This window comes from Manis javanica, chromosome 1 (genome assembly GCF_040802235.1).
Source record: "Manis javanica isolate MJ-LG chromosome 1, MJ_LKY, whole genome shotgun sequence".
Classification (NCBI taxonomy): Eukaryota; Metazoa; Chordata; class Mammalia; order Pholidota; family Manidae; genus Manis; species Manis javanica.
This window is the reverse complement of record NC_133156.1, coordinates 167,453,553-167,473,812: the sequence shown is the minus strand read 5'-3', so window position 1 is coordinate 167,473,812 and position 20,260 is coordinate 167,453,553. Positions and strand designations below refer to the sequence as shown.

Sequence of the window (20,260 nt, the reverse complement as noted above, 5' to 3'; positions counted from 1 at the left end):
ACCAACCTCTCTTGGGCACATACCTGCCGCCCTCCCTTCATCATCTGTTTCATTTTCTTCCTAGAGTGTGTCACCATCTGAACACTTTCTTGATTTATTGCTCCTCGGTGGCCCCTCGTCTGTCTGCACCCTGGGAACTATAAGCTATGTGAACAGGGCCTGTCTCCCTGGCCACTCTGTGGCTGGAACGTAGCCTGTTGCACAGCTGGAGCACCACACCATGTGGTAGGAGGGGCCCCCTGTGCTCCCGCTGAGTGTGTTTGCTTTGGCCTCCTGACACACAGCTGCAGCTCTGCCTCAATTTTTGGACTAAACCTAACCCTCAAACTCACCCTTAATTGTTTCCTCTTGGAGGCTGAATGTTAGTCTCTAAACCTCAGCAAATGGCTGGGACACAGTTTCCTGTGAGGCAGCCTCCGCTGAGCCCTGGGGCCTCTGGCTATAGTCTGGAGCATGGCCTGGGGAGCTGCCAGCCCTCCTCACCTCACTGTTCAGGTTCCAGCTCAGGGCTGGCTCTTCGAGGAAGGCTGTCCTCAGCCTGCCCTAGGGGACCTCCCAGAAGGGTGCCCAGCACTCACCACATCCCATCTCCCCGACTCCTGGGAATAGCAGATGTCACTCATCGGATGTGCGGACATGCACTGGGGCGCTGGGAGCAGGGGGTACTTTGATGGCCTGTAGCCATGTCCAATGACCACTCACGCTCTGTGCCCAGGCAGGGTGGGCTCCCTTGCTCTTGAGGGGCACTCTGAGGAAGGGCATGGTTCCTAAGGTTTTGGCCATACCCTCCCCGTAAGAGAGGGCCCAGCCATCCTGCTTGGACCAAGAAAAGAGGCAGAGCTGAAAGAAAGCAAAAGCATTTATTTGAGTCTCAAAATTGCATTTTGGGGAGCAGAGACTGTGGCAGCAACCCAAATTCCCCCCCCCCCACCCACTCAACCCCCAGGGAGTAAAAGTCAGGGGGGTTTAAAGACAAAAGAGAACACTTGTATACTTGATTGGTGTTGGTGGAGAAAAACGATCTTGGCTGAGCACAAGTGGTTGCTAAGGCTGTCACTAAACAAAAGTCTGTTCCTGGCAAGGATGTAGCAAGATGCAGATAGATGTTCGTGCAGAGCCCTCAGAATATTTGTGGTTTGGCCCACTTCAAGAGTTTATGTTCCCCCCCAGGGAGGACATACATAAGGCCCACCTCCGACCAGCCTCCCTGCCTTCCGGCTCTATTTTAAAACCCCTTTTATTTCACCATTTTTTTCCTCCATGTAATTTCACCTTTCAGGCTCCTTTCTTCTTTCTGCTTCTGCTCCCAGGTAGTTAAATGCACCTGATAAGAGCCTTCTGGGAGGAAGCCCAGCCATCCACCACCCTTTCTTCAAAACAGCTCCCATCCACGTCGCTGGCTTGTGAGTGCTATTTCACCCACCAGTCACCTAGATTCAGAGGGGAAGAAACCTAAGTGAGGTTTGAGCCTATCCATGGGCACCCCCAACTCAGATATCCTAGGAGCCCTATATCAGGGTGCCGTCAGATGCTCATCCAGCCATTTACAGAGTTAGTCCTCTATTCCCTATTAAACTATTGTTATTTGCACATATAGATTCCTTTATAGGGCACCCGAGAAGACTAGAAAGATATGTACTAAGATTCAGCCACCAAATCCTATCCCCAAACCCTCACACTAAATAAAGTGTGTAGTATGTGGAAGGTTCTCAATACATATTCATTGATCGAGTTTAAGCAGAGAGGACACCACATCTAAGGCCCTAGCAGTAGGGGATGCCAGGCCTGGTTACAGAGACCGAAAGTGGGCTGCATGGCTGAGAAAGTCCCACCCAACACTCCAGTGGCTAGAGTAGAAAGTCACCCAGGAAGTCTAGAGGTTCCCAGACTATGTCATCACACTACTTTGTGAGCGCACTTACATCCTACCATCCTAAGAAGCTTTTTCTCCTCCCCTGGCAGGTGTGGGAACCTCCTGCTGCCTCCACGCAGGAGTCCAGGTGTGTGGCTGGCTGAGGACGCCTAAAGGCTGCATGCCTGCCAACTCACTTTGGTTTCACTCAGGAAGCCTCCTCCCCTCTCTGGCATGGTTCCCAACACCAACCTCCCTGTTTCCTTCGTCCCGTACAGATTATGTCACCTCTCCTCAGTAGACCACCACAGGGCCCAAGTCCGAGGTTCATAAAAGTGATCCTTTTGTATGCCTTCCATCTCATATTTAAATTATTTTACGATTCTCTTTAGTAAAAGCACCCAAATAAAGACTACTTTCATGTAAGAAATGTTACATGAAACATTTGGACCAGAGAGTCCTGCTAAAATAAAATGAAGATGTGTCAACTGGCTAAAATATGTGGACAGTATTGCCTTTGATAGGTGGGGTTAATAATGATATTCCTCCACTTTCCACTTTTCCCATTCTCCATAAAGGCCTTCTACTACTCTGATAACCAGGACCTCACCTTACCTGCCCCAGAAAGTGTGTCTGGGCCGTTTACTAGAGAAGTCATCTCAAAAGGGGAAAGGAATACGGATCAGGACTGGCTGTAACCAGCAGCCACCGGGAAGATGCAGGCTCTGCCAACTGCCCAGGCCCAGGCCTCCCTGGGTTTCCCTGGGGGGGAAGCAGAAAGGAGAGAGAAACTCCAAGATTCAGAAATCTAGCAACCCAGGAAGCTGAATGAAGACAGTCACCAGGACTGTGGTGAAGCTTCTGTGCCTCTGGGTCTCTTGACAATTGGGCAGACCTGCAGAAAACATCTCTAAACCCCACCTGCAGGAGGAGAGGGTGCCTATGGCCATCTACAGCACTGGGCCTCCTGGATCTTGACTGGGCAGCTTATAGTTCATTTGTCCAAAGCGTATGTATTTTGTGCATTCCAGGTGCTAAGTTGAGTGCTAGAGATACTCCCAGGAATTGAGTGCCCCTGCTTTCATGGCACCTGCTAGCAAGGGGAAGTGAGAGAGGAGGGCATTTTCAGCAGACAAAGTGGCAAAGGCAAGGCCCAGGGACAAGGGAGAAGCTGGCCTATCCTGGTCATGGGCAGTCCTTCCGTCTGACTGGGCCTCAGTGCTGGAAGCCTGGAACTGAGGCTCGGGAGCTGGCACAGAGCATTCTGGGCCCACATGCCACACATAGCCCTCCAGGCAGAGTATTGCTTCAAGTCTCTCTTTTATAAATGCTCCCCTCATGGCAGTGTGAAGGCTGGGTCTGCAGAGAAGGGCTGAGCTGGAGACATGTTAGAAGGCTGAAGCCAAGGAGAATGAGGGCCCTGAAGCCTGGGGCAGATGCAGGGTCTGGAGCGAAGCAGGTACCCCTCTGGGGTTTTGACGAAGAAGAATCACAGAAGCTCCTTGATCTTTCTTTACCACTGGACTGGAACAAGCCATCAGCCCCAAGACAAAAGAGGAGAAACAAAACAAGACAGAGACCTGTCTTGGGACAACCTTGGATTAGGAGTTGACAGTATATTATAACCATAAAAAGTATAAACCCAACAGCACTTGCTACCCATTGCTTTCCTAAGTAAGAGAAATACTTAGCCAGCATCTTATTCCACTGGAGTCTAGTTTTTTTAATCAAATTGTTAAAGTGCAAAACAAGAGACAATAAAGAAATTAACAGAAGGGCAGCTACAGGCCCCAAATATCCCACCATGTGCACATAATGACATCTGCTGGGCCAACTGTCCTCCCTGGTTAGGTGTGTGGACTGTGGCCAAGGGCCCTCCCGGGATTCCAAGGACAGAGCCGTTGGAGTTCACACATCCCAAATGCTTTGGGGACCTTGGCTCATTGATCTTTGCTCTGAGGATTTACAGACCGAATACAAGCACTTAAAAGGCCAGCTCTCAGAAACGTGCAAATCAGAACAGAAAATGAAGCTTTCTTTTGCAAGAAAACAGCAGAGGTCGGGAGTGCTGGAAATTTTTTCTCTCTAGGTTATGTTTCCAAATTTCCTCAATAAGCCTTAAGTGGCTTTTAAGTTAAAGTAAAAAGCATACATTATGAGAAATCAAGTGCAAGAAGAAGTGGAGAAAGTCTTCAAGGTATTTTGCACGACACTTTGCTTCCATGAATTCAGTTCACAGAAGATGCAGTAATAAAACCAGCAAAACCCACCGTTATTGCAAAATCCCGGAAACCCACTCCACACCACCCCTGGCTTCCCAGGCCAGAGTCATACCCGAAAGCACACGTTGTGGTTCATTGTGTGTCACGAATTAGAATGACGTGACAAAAAGTACAAACAAAAAAACCCTCTGATTAACTAAGCAGCCAACACAGACAACCTGGGTGGTTCCGTGGTGCTGGGCTTCAAAAAGCAGGAAGGAGCAGACAGCTCCAGCAACCGCAACAGGAAGGACTTTACGGCCTTAATGAATAATATTTAAATTATGCTCCTTCATTTGCATAGCATTTTCCTAGTCATTATCTTATCTTCCCAGTCCTAGGAGGAGGCAAGACATATTACAGTTGACAAAAGACTTGTCTATGGAATAAAGAATAAAAATTAAATATGGGACTCTCCTGTAATGATTCTAAGACCCAATCATAATAGATGAGGGTGATAACACACACATATTCACCAAGGAATTCTCCGTCGCACAAGCTGAGTGTCCTGCAATTCAACTCAATTCTAACACTGTCTCCCCAGATATAGCATCAGATCCCACAGGTTGAGGGTTCAGTCCCAATAGACTACCCCCCACTTCAGATCCCAGTCACAAGTAAGTAGGTCCCCAGGTGGCCCACAGCTCCTGTCCTATTTGGCTACGAATTGAGGGTTCCCACACCCTTTCCTCAGGTTTGACTAATTTGCTGGAGCAGCTCACAGAACTCAGGGAAACACTTACATATGCCAGTCTATTAAAGGATATGATGAAGGTACAGATTAACAGCCAAATGACGAGATACCCAGGGCAAGGTCTGGGAGGGCTCCCAACGTAGGAGCTTCTGTCCAGTGGAGTTGGGGGGCATCACCCCCGGGGTGCGGATGCATTCACCCACCTGGAGGCTCTCTGAACTCCCTACTATTGGGATTGTCATGGAAACTTCCTCACATAGGCATCATCGATAATTCACTTGATTTCCAACACTTCTTCCCTTTCTAGAGGATGGGAAATGGGGGCTGGAAATCCCAAGCTTCTAATCATGGCTTGGTCTGTCTGGTGACCAGCTCCCAACCAGAAACCTTCCAGGAACCTGCTCAGAGTCACCCTAATAGAGCAAAAGATGCCCCTAGTGCTCTTCACTTAGGAATGTATAAAGGTTTTAGGAGCTCCGTGCCAAGAATCAGGGATAGAGAACAATATAAAAATTTATCTCACATCTTCCAACACAGTAAGACAAGCCATCAGATCTTTTTAATGGGCAGAGGATTTGAACAGAAACTTCACAGAAGAAGTTATTGAATAGTCAATAAGCACATGAAAGGATGTTCAATATTCATCATGTTAATCATCATGAGGAGAAAATTAGAACCACAATGAGATGCCCCTATATACTCACTTAGATGTCTAACATTAAATAAAGCGAAAAGTATTGGTAAAGATATGGAGCAACTGGAACTCTCACACATGCCAGAGGAAATACAAAATGGCAAAACCACTACAGAGAATGTAAATATATACTTGCCATGTGATCCAGCAATGGTCGTAGCTGCTTAACCAAAAGAAATGTAAACATAAGTCCACACAAAGACTTGTACATGAATGCCCATAAAAGCTCTATTTAAAATTGCCAAAAACTGGAACCAAATCAAATCTCCATCAGCAGTCCATGAATATACAAACTGTGGTACATCAATATAATGAAAAACTACCCAGCAATAGAAAGGAATTAACTATTGACAAACACAAAAATATGATCAAGCCTCAGAAATGGTATGCTGAGCAAAGAAGCCCGACACAAAAGGCTATGCAACATATGGCTCCATTTATATGAAATTGTAGACGGTGCAATGGAAGTTGCAATAGCAGAAAGTAGATAAATGGTTGCCTGGGAATGGGGTGAGAGGTCGGCTCAAAGGAGCATATGGAAATTTAGAGGTGGGGGGGAGGAAATATCTTAAGACGGTTGAGTTTCACAAAAGTCTTCATTTGTCAAAACCCACCAAGCTGTATATTTAAAAATGGATGTTTATTGTACATAAATCATACCTCAATAAAGCTGATTTTTAAAAGAAAATAATGTAGCTAAGTGGGGCTTCATTTAAGCAAAAAAAAAGTGTGCATAGGTATTACATACTACATGCGTATATGTATACATGCAAAGGAAAGGGTTTAACCTAGAAAGATACCAACTGATTGTATGGCTATCGTGGGATCAGGGTGCACCTTTGAGATGAGGAGGCCTAAATGGGGACAAGGACTTTGTCTTCTACAAATTCTTTGTTCTTTGAATTTTGTGAAAAAAAGAACTTGGAAGAGGAAGGAAGGGGAGAAGATGGGACTTAAATGATTTATCCTGGGAACACCAGAGGCAGGTGGGATCCAAGTCCAAGAGTTCCAGTGCCACATGTGGGACTGACGCAGGCCCTAAGGGGGAGCTCCAAAGGAAGATGTTCTCCATAATCTGTTGCTCATTCCGATGGCATGCAAAACCTTTCCCAAATTCCACTTAGAAAACTTGCAGTTGTGGAAAACATTGCCAAATGTGAGTGAGAGCATTTAATGCTGTGGTTTGGGATTTCCATTGTTAAATAAATACTTATGTTATTTTTACCATTAGCTTCTTAGGAATAGAAAGAGCTGCCTTTCTGCTTCCTCATCTTCAGCTGTGGCTTTGCCCCAGGCAGCACCTCACAGGCTCCCCAATCTCAGTGCTGTCCAACAAGTCCACCCGAGCCCAGACAGCAGCCCAGACCTTCCTCCTTCCGTCAGGAGGGGTTCTCCAAGCATTCTAGAATGCTACAACCCAGACCTCAAAAAATCTTGCATCTTACCCCCAAGAATATGAATCACAGAAAATGTCATCTCAACTATCTTTTAATACAAAACACACTAAAAATGCACATCTGAAAATGCATCTTCAGTTTTAGAATAGTGCTCAGCCCATATAAGCACTCATTATGGAAGCAAGGAATCCACATGGAGCTGAACACAATAAATGCCATATTTCTCTTATGACACTTTCAGATTTGGTGGCTATTTTTTCCTATTTCTTTACCGAGTTTTGGCTTTTCTTTGCTAAGGTCTGTAACTGAGCCTAAACTGGTGAACTCACCGAGGGGCTCCCTGAAATGTGGGCACGCGGCCACCTCCGGCCACGAGGTGGCGCGAGAGAGTCTCGTGCCAGGAGGGTGAACAGCAGCGCGGCCCACGAGTGAGGTGACCACGTGGGGCTTTTCGGAGCTTTCAGGTAAATGTAGGATCTGTTTACAAAAGCTTCCAGAATATGCTTAGCTAATGATGAAGTGCCCGTTTTTCAGAACACCTTCATGGCAACCTTATTTTAAAAGATGTTTCCAGTAGAGCAGCCACTTGCCACGTGTGGCTATTGATACCTTAAAATGTAAAATAAAAAACACATGCCAAATCTCAAAGATGTGGTAAATATAAATACAATCAATACAAATAAATACAATACAATACAAAATCAATACAAAATAAAGAGGTAATATACCTCATCAATAATTGATTATTATATTATGTGTTCAAATGATATTTTGGATATGTTGGATTAAATAAATATATTAAAATTAATTTTGCCTCTTTCATTTTAGTTTCTAATGTACATACTACAAAGTTTAAATTCCGCATGTGGCTCATATTTGCAACTTATGATTAAACTTCTATCAGACAGCACTGCTGTACAAAATTAATTTGATGTCTATTTTTTGTGATCCTTCATTATTTTTCAAGGCCAATGACTCAACAGAAAGACAAATGTTTCCTAAGACCAAGGCTTTGTTTTAGCTTACTTTTGCTGTTTTTTTCTATATGTTTTCATGTTGATGTGGTCCAGTGGCTGTTAAGAATGACCAGCGACAAAGCTTGAGAAGGCAGCGTGGTGGCAAAGAAGCATTTAAGACAAGACCCTGGTTCAAATCCTGACTCTGTAACTGCCCACTCACAAGAGCCTGGGCAAATCACTTTGCTCCTCCAAGCCTGGTTTATACCTGGGAGGGACAATAATAGCTGATGCTAATGATGCTATAAGGATAAAATGAAATAATAAATATGAAGTGGCTGGTGGCCACTTTTTTTCATGTTAAAGCCCTGCTCTACTCCCTGACTACCCTCATCTCATTTTGAGTTCACTCCTTAAACTATTTAAAATTCGCTTTGCAAAGACAACTGGTGTATGAGGAGAAATATGAGATGGAATAAAGGTGTAAAAAAGTGCCAACTGTGGTTAGAGAAGGGAACTTCTGCCTGGTTTGGGAAAACATGGTTATGTGTTTTAGATGCCTGTTTCCTCATTTGAAAGAGGGAGACAGTTATATGGCAAAAACACCTGGAAGCTCTAAGGGTGGGGCCAGCGGAGGGCATGGAAGAGATCTCCACAGTTATCCCGCCTGATCCACTGCAGAACCAGCAGAGCCGTGGGAGTAGACCAGTAAAGGGACATCACCGGCTCTGATGAGGACCAGGCCCATCATGCGTGATCCCTTTACGTTGGGTTCTTCCTACTGCTTTCCCTTCCTTCTCAGCATCTGCAGGAATAGCCCCCAGTCTTTAGATCCCCAGGGTGACCTTTTGAGGGTGACCAACTGGGGAATCATCACATAGGAGACGTTCTGTCCATGATAGCTGCTACCATCTAGTTCACTTTAGAAGTAATAATTCAGGGACTCCCTTACTGTGGGTGGCATATCATATTGGAAGGAGTCCTATTTTAGATAAAGGTGGAATGAACGGTCAGGTTCATCTGAATAGAACACAATGGTTGTGCTGTTTTAAAGAGGATCTCCTGATAAGCTGTCGAGAGCTATAAAATGCATGGATCAATAAATCAAATCAATAAAACAATTATTGCGTGTATTTCAACTATTGAAACTCCCACCTTATCAACATAAAAAAAATGCCAAACCACAAGCCTCTGTTCTTCCATGGATAAGCAAGCCTTCCTGTCCGGCCTCATAAATCACAAGGCAAACAATTTCCAGTGTGCCAGTTGCAGCTGTTGAGGTGGACCACTCCCGCATGGCAGTCACCTTCCTGATTTATGATTTTCTATGGGTCCAGCAAGTGCCCACTGCAGCTCAAATAAGGGAGCAAGAACAAAACTGCCTCTGACCTCAAGAGGCTGTTGGAGGCAAAGGATTCAGCCTAAGACTCAAGCAGAGGGTAAGCCCAGCAGTGACCTTTTCTCCAGGAACAGAACAAGAGATTTGGGGGGAGGCTTTGTTTTGGATACAAAAGTGGTGACTTTCCTTCAGTTTTCCTTTAATCCATACTGTCCCTTCATGGATACCCCAGCATCTGTGGTCCCTACCAGGTCCCTGCTTAGGTCCCTACATCCGTTATTCTTATGACTCAGACTTGGAAACGTCAGGGCGTCGTTAAGCAGCCTGTGTTTGGCAATTCTTGGTGTGTGTGCTAAGGGGTGTGTGCATGTCTCTCTCCATCTACAAGACACAAGTTCCCAGGCGGGCAGTCCGCCTCCATTCCTGCCTGGCTTGGGGGCTGTGGCCAGGTAGAGTGGATGATGCCAAGAGGGGAGGATTCCCTGCAAAGCGCTCTCTGCCCAGACGTGGGGGTCCTGCTCTGCTCTGGGATAAGCCCCAGCCCCGCATCTGGCTCACACTTCTAAACAAGTTGCCACAGAGCCAGCAGCCTCCCACCTGTGGCTGGGTCCCTCCCACTAGACCATTAGCACGAACTCCTCACCACTTTCATCCAATTTGCATAAACTGAAAGTAGCTAGCCCCAGGCTCCATCTGTCCTAGGAAAGAAGATTTTATAAGATTAAACAGGGATGAATCAACACAACAAGGATCTAGCACGTAGGCAATGAGTCAAGCCAGGTGCCTCTCTGGTCAGGCTGGGTGTCTGGGACCCTGTGGCTGGGCTCTTGAACCTCCACTCAGCCCCTCCTCCCCCATCGTGTGTCCAGCTTTGGGAGGAAGGCCAGCAAATGCGGAAGGAGGTCAGGTGACATGAGCCTGTCCCAAGGCCTGGGGCATCCTCTGGCTAGAGCCAGAGGAAGTGGGGAGCCTTCTTTTAGCTGGAGGGTGTCACAGGTGGTAAAAGATGACAGGCTCGCCCTGAGGCCAGCCTTGGCAGAGCCAGTGTATGTGGATGCCTGTGGTCTGGGCACAGGGTCACGGGCTGATGGGCTCACCAAGTCCTTTATCTTTGCATGCCAAGTACAGCCTGTTTTCCCACGTGACAGAGCCAAGTCAGCCTGGACATGGTCCTGCTGTAAAGGGAAGTGGCAAGGCACCCGCCTGTACGTGCCTGCCCACTTGCCTTCCTGTGAGAGTGTGCAGTTAGCTCTGCAAGAGGCCTCTCTGCCGAGCACTCTACGAAGAGGATGCCCCAGGCCCTGGACTGGGCGCTGCCTGACGCCCTGCATCTGGGACTCATGGGCGGAGCCCATATCTCTTCCATTTGACCTTCACAAATCACAAATATTATTATTATTTTAAACAGTTTATAATTGTTCCTTGACCATTTCCTTGGCCTACCATCCCTTCTTATGTCCCAGGACTTCCAAGTGGGGTCAATCTCCCCTACCTGTAGGATAGCCTTTGAGAACAGTTTGCATAAAGGTCTCTTAGTATGAACCCTCTAACCACCAACTTCTTTGTATAGATTCTTGTTCTGGAAAGATAGTCTTACTGGGCACACAACTCTAAATTGGCAGTATTTGTTCACATTACTATGAAAATATTATTGCACTATTTCTGGCTTTCACTAGCACTGCTGAGGAGTCTGCCATCTTTCTAATTATTCCTCTGTAACAAACCAACTCCTCTTTACCAACTGCAGTGCTTAACCATAGCTGTGGAGTAATTTTCCCATTGTATCTGGCCTTAAATTGTTTCTCCTATCAGTTCAGTCACACTTTAAAACATATTTTATTTAAAATGAATTTATCCAAAATTTTCTGATGTCTTTTACTAGGAGAAATTGCCCTAGACAACTCATCATCCATATTGCTAGAAATGAAAATCCTTATTATTTTTTAATCCATTTCATTTGGCTGACTCCTATTCCCACCACTCCACTGAACCACTTTTGTGAAGGTCTCCTCACTGCCAAATCCAGTGGAATCTCCCACGTCTTGCCTGGCTTCTGCAACAATGGGCACCATTGGCCATTTCCACTTTCTTTTCCCTTTGGCTTCTGAGTCACCTGGTTTCTCTTCCAGCCTCTGGCTCCTCAGTCTCCTTTACTGACTATTCTATTCTTGCACTAGGTGCTCTCAGATGGTAGTTGTCCTGGATATATTCCTTTTGAACCCCTGGTCCATCTACCGCCCTTCTCCATCCTGTTCCGGCGCCTAGGAGGCTGACCACATGGGCTGCATCCACCAGGCGCCCTTGCTGTTGGGTTTAGTCAGCAGGAGGAACTGATTGGGTATCAGAAGGCAGAGGGCTGAGAGGTGAGAGCATTTATTTTCCTGGCTCCTCCTCCAGCTCCTGAAGGGGGGTCTTCTCTTTTCAGCTAGTTACTCTAAGTTCTGGGAAATACAGCAACCACCACTAAATGCACCAGCAGCCAAACTTTTTTGTATTTCCTTATCCCAGACAGACATATTCAACTGCTGTCTAAGAGATTTACCTGTGAATCCCAAAATGATACCAAATTCATATATCCAGCCCAATAACTCATTCTCCCCAAAGCAAACAAAGTTGATCATCCCACTGGTTGCCAGGTGGTGTTAAATAACCCACTCTAGTGGGCCCACCTAGAATCTCAGTCATCCTTAACTTTGCCTCCCCAATCCCTGCTCATATTCACTTGGTCACTAAATCCATTCTGACTCTACTTGGAAATATCTCAACTCTGTCCCTTCTACTCCCTCCCCCAACTACTGTCTTATTTCAGGGGCTCCTCACTTCCCTCAGACTGTCTCCCTGCTTCGAGCCTGGCCCAACCCCAGCCCTTGCTATTCTGCAGTGCAAAAATGAACTTATAAAATGCAAATCTGATTGTGTCACTTGGATCTCCTTTGCCTGGCACACAAGGTCCTTCTTAATATGGACCTGTCCTACTTCCCCAGTCTCATCTCTCATCACTTCCCTGTAGAAACCCTACCTAAAGTCCTTTGGGCTGACACTGCCCACCTTTCTTGTGAACTCTTCCTTCCTGAGACCCAGGGCAAGTAGCAGCTACTACTCATGAATGTGTTCTCCCATGCGCCCAGGTTCAATCAACTGGCCCTTTCCTGGTCCCTTGCACATACCTCCATCAGAGCATTTGTAATACTCCATTATTATTATTAAATTAAATATTTTTGTCTGCCTTCCCCCAAAACCTGTGAGCTTCCTGATCAGAGACCAGTTCTTATTCAACTTCATTTTTCCAATGCTTATCATAGGGCCCTTCATGTAGTAGGATCAATAAACGCACACCCCTTGAAGTTCATTGGCCCAATCTCCCTTATGTTGTAGACCAACCAGATCACGCATAGCTCAGCACCTACTTTGGAATCCTAACTCCTCTCCTCCCCTACCCTCCATATCAGAGCTGCCAGTTAGGCCAAAGGTAGAAGTTGGTGGTGTTCATCTCTAGTTTAGTTCAAATTATTCGTGGTTTGTGGCTCTGTGCGTTTGGTGACCTTTGATTGTGAGCTCATACGTGGTTGAGCCTGTGGGAATTACAGTCCGTGGGAGACCGGAGGTGCTTGTCTCCAGAGAAGAGCTGTGTTTGCTTCTGCTGGGGAGGCCAGGGAAATGCAAACAACCTGGAACCCACTTGAAGGTCCCAGACTGCGGTGGATGCCCTGGGGCCAGCCCCCGCCCCCACCCACCCCCAACCCCACCCAAGGGATCCCAATACCAGTGGAAGCATTTCCCTCTGGGAGGAAGCCTGCCTTTGAGACAAATGACCTGCTACACAACTACCACTCTGGTCTAAGCTCATGCTGGGGATAGGGGAAGTACAGAAGCAGGAATTTAGAGATTTCCTTTCTCTACTAGGAGTCTGAGAATGTGTTTGAAAGTCTGTTTTATTTAAGCCCTATTTATTCTGAGTCAGGAAGACTGCAGAATCTATACTCAGCCATATTGCAAAAGCATAAATCTGTGTTTTATTCAATAGAAAAAGGGGGAACTATTAATGAATGGAGGCCAAGGAATGAGGGGAACCAATCTAGGTTTTAGGAAGAAAATTGTCAGTAAGGTAGTCTGATGGAAACATATCTTTGGTATTAGGGGCATGAGAATCACGGTCCCCAGAAAGTTTTGTCAGTAGCCATCACAAGCTTGGATTTTCTAGGAAAATCCAAATTTCAAATATTCAGCCTAATAGTTCTTACGCATTATGTATTTGTCAGAACTCAAATCCTAATTTACACTTGACTACATACAATTACTGTAAACATGGCCTTCACCATAAGTATAATACATTGGCATTCTAGCTTATTAATCAATCCCTTGTGAATCTGGTTATTGTTAATTGCCCTGAAGAGTAGGGTCCCTGATAGTTCAATGGAAACGAGGAATAACTGGGCAGGAAATGCAGGGGCCAAGCATTTGACCTTGGTGACCTGACCAAGGGACAGACACTCCCCACAGCAATCAGATGTCTTTAACAGTCACCATAGGGCAAGCAGAGGTATCTCTAAAAATCTAATTCCATGAGTCATGCTCCCGGGCACACCCCATATTTGTTTGTTTTGGAAAACTGTCACCCTTTACCAAGAATAACGTCCATATACCATGATGAGAATCATTAAAGCCAAGTGTTCAGAAACTTTCAGCTTAGCACTAACACTATCAGATTTTTGTCAACAAGTAAAGTCTGTTAATTGGCAAGTGAAGAAAGAATCCATGTTTCAGAAGTAAGTATGAAATGTTTAAGAATAACATGTAAGTATAACTCCACCCAGTTGTATTGTTTACACTGAAAATCTACTGGTTCCACTTTACTTCCACGCCTGCCTTGACAGGCAGCCCAGTGAAGGGAACTGGGGAGTTGCTTGGAGGAAGCAGGGTGGAGCTCCCGAAGGGGTGGCTGGAGGGAACCCACAGCCCTGAGAGAAGGCACCTGTTTCAGAGGCAAAGCCAGCAGAGCTCGGGTGTACGGGGTCAGGCCATGACGGGGCCCTGGCAGGAGAAATCCAGGAGGAGTGCTGAGACTTTTACTTAAGGAACTGGGTAGTTGGAGCACCATTTAGTAAGAACTGGGAGGCTGGGCTGAGGCCTGTAAGGCAGGACTATCGTGTTCTATTTATGACACACTAAGCTGAACACGCTAAATTAAAGCACAGCCAGGTGACCATGCCAGATGTGCAAAGATACAAGCCTGGAGCCCATTCTATGCCACCTCCCATACCAACACAGAACTGCCAGGTCACTCACTTGAGTTTTCCCAGATAGCTCCCAATAGTAATTATATTGATAACTGGTGAGCTTGAACCCCAGATAGAAACCCCGCTGTTACAGCAGGTAGATAGCCAGACACTGGCAGGGAGGGGGTTGGGCACTTTGGCCAATGTTTTTGATGTTTCAATTTATATTCTGAACACTCTGTATGAACTGTTCTCAGGGAATGTAGGGAGGAAGGGTATAGAGGACATACTTGCCAAAACTGGCTGCTTCCATCAGGGAGGAGCAGCTAACCCTGACTTAACCTCAAAGGACACTATATGCTCACTAGCTCACTAAAAATCACACCCCTTGGCACCACAGCAGTTCCAAGGCCGACCTGCCAAGGACAAAATAAGGGTGGCACTCTATTTCCCAGAAATCCCCTCCCTATTCCAAGGAAACCCCGTGTATCCCAAAGAATACTCCTGCTTAAACCCCAGCGCTAGGACCACCCAACCCAATCCCCACCATGCTGCTCACCCCAGAGCCCAGCCGCACTCCCTCCTTGACTGTGTTGTACTTTTCCTTTATTAAACTGCTCTTTGCTGGTACCTGCTCAGCCTGTTCATGATTCTTTCTCTATCAGAGTCAAGAACCTTCCTGAGTTGAGGTCTCACCTAGTGTGCAGGGAGGTCTCCCCAGATAGATTGTCCTACACCACCATCACACCACTTTTTTAAAAGACGATCTAAAAGGCCTGGCACTTCAGGAAGCTGACCAAAGCTTCTTGTCTTACCACCACCCTCCATGCCATTCTTCACAGAATACTTCCTACCCGGCCCTAAGGTAAAGCCCTGCACCACAGCCAAGCACCTCTGAAACCCCAGTATTCCCCTCTCAGGACCAAAACCCTCACCCTCCGCTGGCATAGAGAGGCCTTCTTTCATGCATCCTGCTCCCTGACCCCAGTCCCAACTCTGCCTCTACTCTCCCCCAACACACAGTCACTGCTCTCTCCCAGAACAATGGGGACAGAGAGAGGAATCCAGGACTCTTGCTCACTTATGGCCAAGCTGGAGGTCTCGGAGGACAGCCATGTCCACAGAAACCCCAAGCCCTTGACACCTGGCTGCCCACCTGTGCCCCTGGTGGGGTCCTTGCTTCTCTGCCAGAGCTAAGTGGCCTGCTCTCTCCCCCCCGGCATGTCTTCCCTCCGTTGCCCCCTTAATCATTATATCAATCCCTCCCCTGAACTGCCCTCTGTCCCAGTCGCCTCCTGTTCGTATCTTACCCAAGTGTCCAGGTCTGGCCCAAATCCCACCTCCTCCTTGAAAAAGAAGGAAAAGAAAGAAGAAAAAGAAAAGAAAGGGAAAGGAAGAGAAAGGAAGGGGAGGAAAAGGGAGGGAAGCACGACTACAAAGTACTAAGAACGCATCATACCAGAAACCACATTTCTCCTCAACTCCCACAACCACCATAGCAGGTAGGTGTTGCTACACCTGTTTCATAGGTGAGAACACAGGCTTGAAGAGTGTGCAAGCCCTGAGGCCTTGCCCACAGCATTATTTTGCCTCCAGGTTCAGTGGCTCTCAGCCCTGACCGTCTGTGGGGATCACGATGCCCAGACCAGTCATGGAGAATCTTGAGGGGGGGAGCCCTCCAAGGCGCACTGGGATGGCCCCCAGGGAGCTCCAGTGTGGACCCAGGATAGAGAACCACTCTCCTACTCTATCTCCTCCCCCTTTTCAAAGACATCCCTCTCTCTCTCTGAACTCCCATACCACTTTCTCTCTACCTTTGATGACTCAACCATTCGCTGAGTCCGTCACTGGCGGCTTGCTGTGTGCCAGTCACTGCACAGGACTCTGGGACCAGCGTGAAGCAAAACCAACACGCCAGTCCTCCGCAGCTTCTCTCCAGCAAAGCAGGCAGGTAATTAAATGTAAAAAAGACACACATGTAAAATACAAAACTTAAAAACTTTTAGAACAAAAGGTAGGAGAATATATTTGTGATTTGGGGGTAAGGAGAGATTTTTTAAACAAGATACCAAAGAGATAAACCAAAACTGGAAAACAGATCAGTTTGATTTCATTTTAAGTGTTAATTTTTTCATTAAAAGATACCAATAAAAAGTGAAAAGAAAAACCACAAACTTGGATATAATATTTGCAACATACACATCTCACAGAGGATTGCTACTCAGATATATAAAGAACTCCAGTAAATAAATAAATAAATATAAATAATCCAGCAGGAAAAAATACATGCATTTCATAGAAGAATAAATATAAATGGCTAAGAAACATTTGAAAAGATGCTAAAAATTACAGAAATAGAAATTAAGTCATAACATGATACCAGTTGACACCAAATAGGTCGTCAAAATTTTAAGACTGGCTATTTCAAGTGTCACCGAGAATGTGGAGGGATGGCTCTACTGAGATACTGGTAATGGGTGTGTAAGCTGGTACTGCAAACAATTGCAATAAAATGTCATGAGTATATAATAGGAGGAGCAGGAAGTGACTAGGATCAAATGGCAGGTAGAGTAGGAAAAGGTCCAGGAAAGCTGAGATTTAAGGGATGAATAAAAGTTACCGGCTGAGAGAAGGGAAGGGCGTCCAAAAGAGGGAGGGTGAGCATGCTACAGTGAAAGAGGCGAGGAGCATGCAGGGACCAGGCCAGAAGGGCTGGAGAGTGTCCAGGAGCAATGAGTCTAAAAGCCAAGAGAAACTGTTAAAGGGTTTTTTTGTTGTTGTTAAAAGTTTTTAAGAAAGAGCATTCATTCATGCATTTGTGGAACAGGAATTCATGGCACCTGCCCTAGGCTTGGGCTCCCATAACTACACCTGCTCTAGAAATATCACTTTGACTCTCACTCAGGTAGAGAACAAGGCGGAAGTTTGCATGACTTGGAGCAGGGAGACTACTGAGGCGGGGAGCTGAGCTGGGATTGCTATCTGGACTAGGGGGCAACGGAAGCAGCTGGCAGAAATGCAGAGGCACAAGGTATGGAGGAGGTAGAAGGAGCCAAAGGTGACAATTGACTGATTAGATGTGGAGTTGGAGTAGCAAATGAGCGCTCCAGGGACGCTCCAGGAAGCTGGTGCATAGCGAGCCTTCAGGGGCTAGAAAGCAAAGAGGAAGATGGGAAGTGGACACCAGTTAGAGTAGTTAGGGGATGGACAGAAGGCTCTACAGGAGCCTGAGAACAGGGTGGCCAAAGGCAAACCAGTTAGGTATTGCAGAAACTGGGGCAAGAGGGGGTTGGTTGTAGTGTGCAGAGAAAAGAAAATGTCAGTTGCGTAAAGTGCTGCCGAGAAGTCAAGTTAAAAAAAACAAAAACAAGAAAAGTCTGAAAGTGATCCGCTGGCTGTGGGGACAGGATGGCCTTGAAGAGAGAAGTTTCTACCAAGCAGTGGGAGGAAGCAAAACTTCTGAGGCTGAGGGTGGGGAGAGAAGTCGTGAAGATACTCTTTCATGAAAACAAAGCAGGTTTGTTTTGTTTTAGGTCAGCAAAACATGAGGGAGTCTGGTGGAAGGAGCCAATGGAGAGTAAGAAGTCCAAGATGATAGAGAAAGAGAAACAGCAAGGTCCTTGAGCAGCTGGACATTCTGTTTCAACCCCGACTAGGGTACTTCAACTCAGCTCTCTCAACAACCACCCAGAGTTAGGTCAGACCCCACACACTGAAGGGCATGGTCCCCAGCAAGACTGCCCCAACTTCAGAGTCAGTCGCACTGCAGGAGTCCCTAGGCTGACTAGCAGTAAATTCAGAAGTTCAAGACCATGAACCCCTTAGGTCCGATCATTCATTAGAAAGATTCACAGACTCAGGTCTGCATTATATAACGCTATCATTATTATAATTTTATGATGTAGGGTACAAATTGGAGGGCCAGTCAAATGTCCAGATATATAGGGGGAGGTCTCAGAGACCACATAGAGTCTCCAGGCCTCTCCCTGTGGGGTGGATGCCTCGCCTCCCGGCCCATCCTCGGCAGGTCACCACCCAAGAAGCCCCTCCAGGCTCCAGAGCTCGTGCTGGATTTCAGTACATAAGTCTGATCTATTACCCCAGTGGCCACATGATTGGACTCAATCTACAGTCCCCCTCCCCTCCCAGGAGGCCGGGAAGGGGGCTGGTACCATGTGACCCAAAGTCCCAAACTTCAAATCACGCAGTTTGTCCTTGTGGTGACCAGCCCCCACCATGTGGCCCTGCCACAAGTCGGACAATTATCTGTCACTGAAGAAATTCCAAGGGTTTCAGAAGCTTCCCACAGGAATCTGGGACAAAGACCAGAGAAACTCATACAACAGTGGATCAGGAAGTCGGAGCCTGAGTGAGAGCTCAGGTATGATGTGGAGCCTCCTTCACTCTGGCAACGAGAGAATGGCTGGACGGTGCGGGGGCTGAAGCTGGCAATGTGGCGGGAAACGCTGAGGGAGCTCTCAGATGATGACGTCAACATCCAAGGAGGAGCATGAGGGACAGTGGGGGACCAGGACTGGGGGTGAGGAAAGCTCTAAGGACTGATGGCAGGGTGGGAGCCCAGTGGGTGGTGCCCATGCATCCGGGGGGGTGGTCAGCCGTGAAAACCAGGTGAGGCTTTTCTCCAACAGCCCCCCTGGAGATGCAGAGGAAGCAGACTGAAAATACAACCAGGCGTGGGGTTTTGTCTGGTGAGGGGTAGGGAAGAAAAAGGGATAGGCTTCTGAGAAGGCCGGCAAAGAGAATGGTTGAAGGCATGAAGCATAGAAACTACACTGGCTGGATAAGGAAACCAAAGCAGAACAGCAGATAGTGAGGGAGGCTGTGCATGGGGTAAAGGTCCTCATAAAAAAGCAGGAAGGCTCTGGTCGGAGAGGAGGATGCCTGTGTGCACGACTGCCAAAATGGAGCCTTCCCAGGAGGCACCCAGGTTGAGGAGGGCTCTTCTCAGCCCCTGGTGCTAATTCCTTGTATTCCAGAGAGTTCCCTGAAGAGGGGTACCCATGTGTAATTCATTTGTCCACTCCTAGCAGCAGCACCGGAAATACTGAAGGGAAGAAAACTATACCCTCTGGGAATGGATGATGCTAAACTGTTAAGGATGCTGGACAGTCCCTGCAGTCCCTGTGTGGGGAGCCCACAGGGAGCTCCATTTGGACAAAGACCTCAGGAAGGCAATTAAAACAAAGAGGCAATGACCACACTGGGGATGGGATTCCCCATCCCCACTGCAGCCCCAGACTAAATGAGCTCTTCGTGAGTGAATGCCACCGGTTTGTACTTCCCAGCGTTAATGCCACCCTCTCACACACAACCAGCCATCCCTGTTGGGTTGTCACTGCCATCAGAGGCTTTATGGCCACAGTGGAAAGGAGGCCACTCCCATTAGGAAGAGAGAAAGGATAAGAAGGGAGGCAAACTAATATTTCCTGTGTGTCAATCACAGTCCTTCTCTGCGTTAGATGCTTCCACACATATAGGACCTTGTTTATCTTTATAGCAACCCAGAGAGATAGGTCTTGTCCTCGTTTTAAGCATGAAGACATTGGGCCAGGAAGATGAGTGACTTGAGGGAACAAGACCAGGAGGGCAGAGCTTCATCTGACACCCTCTGGTCTTTCCAACTCACCCACTCAGTGCCTCCTGGGATCCTTCACTCAGGATAATTCCACCCATTCATTGAGTGCTTACCATACGCACAGTGTCCTCGGAGACAGAGAGCGGATGACTTGTCAGCCCCTGGAGCTTGCGGAGCTGCTGGGAGAGCCAGATATTTCCACACAGTCACAACTCAAAGCAGCTCCCTACTTACCCACAAGGTGGCTTCTCACCC

At 47.0% G+C, this 20,260-nt stretch overlaps 1 protein-coding gene and 1 long non-coding RNA gene across 3 annotated transcripts in view; both read right to left on the bottom strand.

Annotated features, from left to right (window-relative positions):
• LOC118971264 (uncharacterized) overlaps positions 1-20,260 on the bottom strand; it is a 41,815-nt gene that overhangs the window by 19,712 nt on the left and 1,843 nt on the right. The gene's annotated exons all lie outside the window — the stretch shown is intronic.
• On the bottom strand, positions 985-20,185 carry LOC140849525 (uncharacterized). The gene is made up of 3 exons (XR_012131516.1): positions 20,119-20,185; positions 2,468-2,614; positions 985-1,430 (listed from the first exon to the last, which is right to left on the bottom strand). It is a non-coding gene; the product is annotated as an uncharacterized lncRNA (long non-coding RNA).